This window comes from Aplysia californica, unplaced genomic scaffold (assembly GCF_000002075.1).
Source record: "Aplysia californica isolate F4 #8 unplaced genomic scaffold, AplCal3.0 scaffold00068, whole genome shotgun sequence".
NCBI lineage: Eukaryota > Metazoa > Mollusca > Gastropoda > Aplysiida > Aplysiidae > Aplysia > Aplysia californica.
Window position 1 is genome coordinate 673,911 of NW_004797338.1, and position 7,580 is coordinate 681,490.

The 7,580-nt window shown below is 41.0% G+C and overlaps 1 protein-coding gene across 3 annotated transcripts in view; it reads left to right on the top strand.

The window, feature by feature from the left end:
- The first annotated feature begins 1,743 nt into the window (after window positions 1–1,743).
- LOC101861941 overlaps window positions 1,744–7,580 on the top strand; it is a 25,095-nt gene continuing 19,258 nt past the window's right edge. The window contains exons 1-2 of one of the 3 annotated variants that reach the window (XM_005093721.3): window positions 1,744–2,392; window positions 3,938–4,203. The gene's annotated coding sequence lies outside the window, so the exon portion shown is untranslated. The remainder of the gene's footprint in view (window positions 2,393–3,937; window positions 4,204–7,580) is intronic. The other 2 variants (XM_035968583.1, XM_035968582.1) reach the window with 2 other exon arrangements.

The following is a 7,580-nucleotide window of genomic DNA, read 5'->3' on the forward strand; positions in this document are numbered from 1 at the left end:
GCATTGCTTTTTTACGGGCGGTAGCACAGAGTGTATCAGTATCATCAGAATCCCCCCAAATAACAAGCTAACAACATGTGGGCCGACATATATATTAATCATTACATGCTCCCAATACGCTCTACTTTTACATTCAAAGTCAAAGGTCAGATTTCTGGCAAGGCTGGGAGGGGCTGCAGGAAAGGCACTCTTGCTTTCATTTACACTAAATTACAGAGAAACAGTAGGCCTACATGTAATAAACGAAATGCCAGTCAAGTCTCTGATTCGTGTCGTATGTTGCGAGTACACATACACAGTATTGACTCCATCCTGGCAACAGTGACTAACTATATAATATTGTGTAGTATAACAACGTCGAGTTTTACCGGTGCTAGTGCTACGCGGCAGGCCCAAGTTATGGTGTCTAAAGCCAAAGCTCCTTTCAACTAATACTAATATAGAAATGAACAAGAGGCGAGACCTCTGATATAACGTCCGACTCACATAAAAATAAAAACCGAGCCAAACGGACAGAGACAACTTTATCCAAAAAGAAAAAAAAAGATTTTGGTTCAGACCTGAGACATTGAGCAGTTCTGTGGCACCTCTAACTTGTCTCATTTTTTTTTTTTTGAGTTAAAAATAAATTAAATGAAGTATTTACTGAGGGAAGGAAGGGGGGGGGGGGGGGGGGGCACTGGTACACGTATGATGACCCACGTTCTTGTTTGACAAGTATCTCTCCCTTCGGTTTCTCTTCTTACCCAAAAACAAACATGTTATAATAAAACAAAAGAAATGTTCGTTGATGCAAAGTGGGGTAAAGGTGCTAGTACACTTATCATGTTAATGTATATTATTATATGTATATATATCTGCTGTTACGATTCAATTTTCAAGGATTTCATCTTGTAATTGTAACACAAACAAATTCAGTGGAATCCAGGGGACGAATCCGGCACTGGACATTCAATTAACGAAACAAGTGTCTTTACCAGAGCAGCACGCAAACCACACCCGTCTCCGTGCTTGTCTGTCACGGATGTGTGGAACATTGAGAAGTGCCGAGTTAATTAACAGAACGATGGAAGTGACACATTATATATAATATTACTAGTACTAGTACTAGATCTATCGTGTACCGGTACCCTTGCTGAGATGAGATCCCGAGAGTTGCCTGGGTCTTCACGGGACTGCAAGTCATTTCCCTTCTCGGGGCTGAGTGGCAGTAGTGGCTTCCAAGTCCAAGCACTAAGGAAATTATTCGCAAGTGGTTTTTAGAGAGAGGGGGGGGGGGGGGCGAGAGGGAGAGAAAGACAGACAGATAGATAGATAGGCAGAAAGTGTGAAAAAGAGAGGGTGGGAAGGAGGAAGGGGTAGAGGGCGAGAGGGAGAGAAAGACAGATAGATAGATAGACAGAAAGTGAAAAAGAGAGGGTGGGAAGGAGGAAGGGGTAGAGAGCAAGATAGATATATATATAGATGGGGATGTAGATTGAGAGAGAGAGAGAAGGTGGGAAGGAGGGAGGGGTAGAGAGATATAGATAGACAGGTAGATAGATGGATAGAATAAAGAGAGAGAGAGAGAGAGAGAACGTGAAAAAAGGGGGAGGGGTTGAGGGGACAAAGAGAAAGACGGACAGATAGACTGGTAGGCAGGGAGAGAGAGAGAGAGAGAGAGAGAGAGAGAGAGAGAGAGAGAGAGAGAGAGAGAGACGGCCAGCACACTGAGCATAATGAAACAAAAGGCCAGGGATTATTATCACATTCCACGACACGGTACTTTACTGCAGTTTGCCAGAACACGAAATCTCTCTCTATGCTATGTCTCTAGCCGTGATCCAGAATATCATGACACACACTAGAGCACGATTAGGCCAGACACGCCCTTTATGTGACCGTTACACCATAGGCTATCAGACGAGGCCGCCAACACTAACCATTAATGCTTAAAGTTTCTTTTTTTTATTTTAAAATTATTTTTTAAATAAAACTCATAATAACCGCGGGGCGTAGTGGGAGCTTTGCGTAAGTTTAGGATAAGAAGAGAGCAAGAGTCGTTTCTCACTCAATGTTATGTTTAGCACTAGCAGCTGCTGTTTTTTCCAAGTTTGACTACCAGTACGTCTTTTGATGACGCAATGGGCTCTCCAAGAGAATTGTGAACAAGCCAGAGGTAGAAGATGGTCGCAAGAACAGGACAGAAATAGAGTACCGTATACATGATACATAAAGGAGGTAGAGTAAGCTTATACCAGCGAGTTTTTTTAAACAGTATTCTGCTTATTCATTAAGGTGGTTATTCGTAAAAAGAATTCAAAGGTCCTTGGTACACACGGATTACAATTCATTATTCCAGCGCGAGCCTTCAAACACCCAGCCAGCGGACAGCTTCTGACACAGATTTGTGGTGAGTGTGACTTGTTGTATCCGCATGATCATTCATGATGAGAGCAGTTCGCGTTTGGCACAGGGCAAAGAGGGTATTAGACTACTAATACTATTATTTATAACCTCTTTGTCGGCATAGTCTAAGTTGTAGGCTACTAGACCGGTGTCGTAAGAACATGTTGTAACTTTATGAAAATACAACATAGCAGTTGTTGTTGTTTTGTTGTTGTTTTTTCGCGCTTGGCGTGAATTCGTGAATTTTGGCGATTAAGAAAATGTGGGGAAAATGGCGAATGCAAGCCGCTCGCAAAATGTTTCAAGGGCGCTTCTGCCTTAAACATAAAACATAATATGACACTTGGCAACTCAAATCACAAATTCAAAACGTTCCAGAAAAGCGAAATGGGCAAAACGCGCTCGGGTTGGGGGGAGGGGGGGTTGTATAGTTGCCCCTCATTTGTTCACTTCGTTGTGTAAATAGCTAAATGTTGCATTAATAACGAAGTAATGTAAGAGTCTGCTCAAAGTGTAGATTAATATATACAAGAGTGAATGGGCAATTAGCTATTGTGATTTTTATGGTGATAATGAATCGTTGATCACGATTCAGATCCAACTTAGCGAAAGTTCACGTAGCCACAGCGTTTTCGTTCTTTCTGTCTGTTTTTCTCCAAATCATGTTCCCGGTAAAGCTTCAATTTTTGTATCTTTATATCAAACAGAACTACCCAACTTTCGTGCTTTTCAACAATGGTGATGGTGATGATGAAGCAGCAGCAGTTGTAGTAGCAGTAGTAGTACATGTAGTAGTAGTAATAGTAGTAGTAGTAGTAGTAGTAGTAGTAGTAGTAGTAGTAGTAGTAGTAGTAGAAGAAGAAGAAGAAGAAGAAGAAGAAGAAGTAGAAGAAGAAGAAGAAGAAGAAGAAGATGTTGTAGAACAAATGTAGTAAGACATGAAGTTGTATAATTTGCTTTTTTTTTTTAACGAGGGGCTGGATCGTTTGCCCATTAACTTCGAAGTAAATCGAAGCTTACCTATTAATGCGTTGTCTACATGTACATACTATACTAAACATTTCAATTAAAATCAATGGTCATGCATGATCGATCGCTATAAATCGTCTCCTATTTATCTGAGAGCTGTCAGTCATTCCGATTTGTGATCACGTGACATGTCTCACCTGGCTCGCTCGTGGGTTTGCGACGAGTCACATGATATTGATAGGTTGATAGGTTTCTAAACACATGCCAAACGTAATCCTACTTAAAGCAACAGGGACGGCTAATAAGGTGGGTAATACTTGGGAAGTATAATAATTCACCATGCTGAATTCACATTGTGGATTTCTGCCGTATTGATCGGAACTTGATTGCTGAGAGTGCGAGTAGATTTATACAGTTGATTTATACAGTAGATTTATACATGATAACATGGGTTACATGTCTAATTATGAAGAACGTTAAATAGTGCAGCTGCATAAGGAGTGAGCATAACAGATCCATAAAATATTATCATACTGTGAACGGGTTTTATTTTCTTCTGAACCACCTCGGCTGCTGCAAGCATAGTTCTGTCGGCTGTTTGGATTTTGCAACAGGTGGGAGAAATCGTGCGGTTGTGGAGTGTGGAGGTGTTGGGCCAGAAAAGACAATGCACTGGACGTTCTACTGACGGAGGAGACAGAAGTGGCGTCGTTGCTGTAGTTGCAGAGGGGTGGAGTGGACATTGTGTCGTGAGGGAGATGGACACAGAGTCGGGGTGACTCGGGACACTGACCTTCGGGAAACTGTGCCCACCAGGAAGTTCATAACACGGTATTCTATAGTGGGGTAAGCAGTTTACTTGACTTGTTGAAGTTTTGTGGTCTTCGGTGCTCGTTTGTTTCTCTTTGGTTTGTTGTTACTGTTAGCATCTTGTTATTGTTGATTCCTTGTTATTGTTGGTTCGTGTTGTTTTCCTATTTTGCTTGGAATTTAATATATACCATTTTGCTTAACGTTCTACAGTTTTATTAGTCACTGATTGTGATTGACTGATTGATCACGAAATGATAACAGTAACTACAGAACGAGTGATAAAGATAACAATAACAAAAACAATATGAATGATGACGACAATTATAATAATACTGTAACGACGACAACAACAACAATAACAACAACAACAACAACAACAACATTGATAACGTGTTTAATACACTCGGTCTCTTGAATCTGTGTTTACAGAAGTAAGTGTCTTGTCGTGTACAACAATTCCCTTGGGGTAGCAATATTTTCCAAGAGAAGTGGGTGTGATTGTGTTGTTGTTTTGTCTGTCTTTGAGTTCATGCCTCGGGTTTTTTGTCCGTCTGAGCACACAGATTTCACGTTTGGTTTTAGTTCAGTTTCATAACTGTACCCTGCGGTGTGGGCCACCTGGTTCGAATCCCATTCTGTTGTTTCATAATGCAGAATATTAAAAAAAGTAGAACATGTTAGAAGTGGCCGTTTGTTTTGAGTATTCTCTTTTCAGACAGGATAACCATAACCTTACGTCTTAAAATGTATGAAATAAAGTGTCATACCTGACTTCGTTTTCATTTGGTTTTGATGTACTCATCACCCGACATTATACTTCATGTATGTGTACAGCGTTCATACATTTTCGCTGTTCCTTTTCGCTGACTGCTTGGTTTGTGCAAATACGGAACCTTGCAAGCTACAAAAAGTAGGCCCACTGCTTCTTCGTGTCGTCATAATTATGACCCAGGAGAAGGGTGGGACTAGGAGAAGGGTGGGGGCTAGGAGAAGGGTGGAAAGACGATGGTGACTAAGATAACCGAGGAAATAAACAAACAAAAGCCGCGTCACGACATGCCGACGGAGATTTACAATCCTGCAGGCAATGTGGGTGGAAACGGAAAGACATGCCTGTCTGTAATGATTATATGGGTAACGACTGAATAGGAAAAACGGAGGGCGGGTCGGACATACCACTGTTTGAGGTAAGGTTTTCTTTTTAGTTTTAGTAAGGGTTTTGTTGTTGTTGTATTACGGTACTTGCAACACAAAAAGGTCATGATATAAGGGCGGGAGAATAGAGTTAGAGGAGTTACTACATTGTACTGGAGAGTACCATACACAGAAAAGATAGAGATTTAATAAGGATGTGAGATGTTTGACAGGAAACAAGGAGCAAAAAACCACACTAGAGCACCCGCCAACCACCCACTTAGGTTCTAAAACTGCGGATTTTGAAAATAATTATTAACGTTTTGAAGTTTTATAAAAGTCTTTGCTAGTTATTGGTTGCTTCTTAAAGAAAACCGACGGGAGCGAAAACTGAGAAAAACCAAAGTTAGTCTCTAGACACTCAACGGGTGTCCTGAATTTGATGCTGCACTTTCCTTCCTCGACCCTTTCCAACAGCAGGCCAGATTTTCATCTCATCCAAATACATCGTCGCAGTCACAAGCAATCCATCCAAGTCCAAATTATGATAATTTTCGACCCCCCCCCCCCAGCTCTACCACAGATGTGCCTTTCAACATCACCAAAATGCAGTTTAATGCAAAGGCCGAAGCTTGCAACTTTCTTGCTTTTCATGATTCTCGACAGGAACAACTCAACAAAAACTTGATTTTTTTTTGTCTTTGGAGTAAAAAATACCCAAACGGATTGTTTACTACACCGATGACAGGTACATGTAGTTTCCCTAGGACTACTAGCCCTCTTTGTCCTAAAAAAGTAGATGCTTGCTGGTTTCTTTCTTTGTTTGTTTATTTAGGAAAAGAAAAGGACATCGACACAATAACAGTAATTTAGTGCTAGGAAAAAGTAAGACAGACAGACAGACAGACAGACAGACAGAAACAACAGAGGGAAAGAAATGAATAGGACCAACCAGTGACGCCCTCCAATCAACCACTCCATTATATTGCGTAACAGTGGGAATGGGTAGGGTTAACAAATATCCATGTTGACATTTTTGGATAATTTTCCCCTTTTTTCCCCTTTCTTATTTGAAACATATTAGGTACTGAGAAAAAAAAAAATCTCCCTCCGAACTTTCTTTTTAACCCATGACCCCAATTCGATTGTTTTATGCCCATGGCTTTATTCTGACCTGTGTGACTTTTCTGTGGTTTTTCCCAGGCCGTCACACATAGAATAATATTGACCCACGGACTGCAGAGGGACAAGGTCTCAGACTTGACAAGTATATTGCTTTGTATCTCAGTGCTGCAACCTCAGGGGCGTAATCTTTTGCGCGTTCTGTGACTGTCGTTTCTTGAGAAATACATATACTTAAATGTACTTAAAGCATGTAAGCGGCTTTCACAGGCTGCTGAAGCCGTGGAACAGTTAATCCCTCGTAACTTTCCTTTTTTTCCACGGACCAGCATTTGTCAGCGATTCTGTACATTCAATGAATCGTGACTTGAGACTGTGTACGAGAAAAGAAACTACGTACACTTATATATAAAAGATTAAACCGATTTAAAGAAGTGTCTAGGACATTTCATGCGCAAATAAGCCGACTGTTTGTATATTTGTACATGTATACCGGTACATAGGTATATTATGTCACCACCGGCATGACAAAAGCGTTTCTCAAATTCTCAAACTGTTCTTTTTAGAACAAGTTTTGCCCCTACTCTTTGCAAACATAATACATGTACTTACCGACATCTGTTGTATAACGGTTATTTCCAAATGGGAAGAATTTTTATCGTGTATGTCGTTCTTTCTGCTGGGTTGTTATATCCCTCTGGCACCCCACTGGCATATGATAACTTATCGCCTCCCCCCTCCCCCGCCCTTTTCCCTATAGGCCTGCACACACAAACCGCACGCAAAGAAATGGGGGGAAAACCCAAACTTGCACGTATATGCAAATTAAATTTAAATGATAATAAATAAAACAATCAAAGCTGCAACCAAAAAACCACTTACTACTTACTCGATTTACATCTGTAGACTGTGGGTGTGAATGGTGACTGACCTGACTGACTGACTTTTAACTGCTTCCACTGACGGAGTGATATCTGAGAGACCCGGAACTCCGGAAGTAACCTGAACACTAGCAGACGAGTGCGGGCGAAAGAGGTTATTTCTTGGTATGGACCAAACTAACACTAAGAAGAAAAATGTGTGGAAGACAAACACACACACAGACACACACACACACAAACTCACACACACACACACACACACACACACAATGT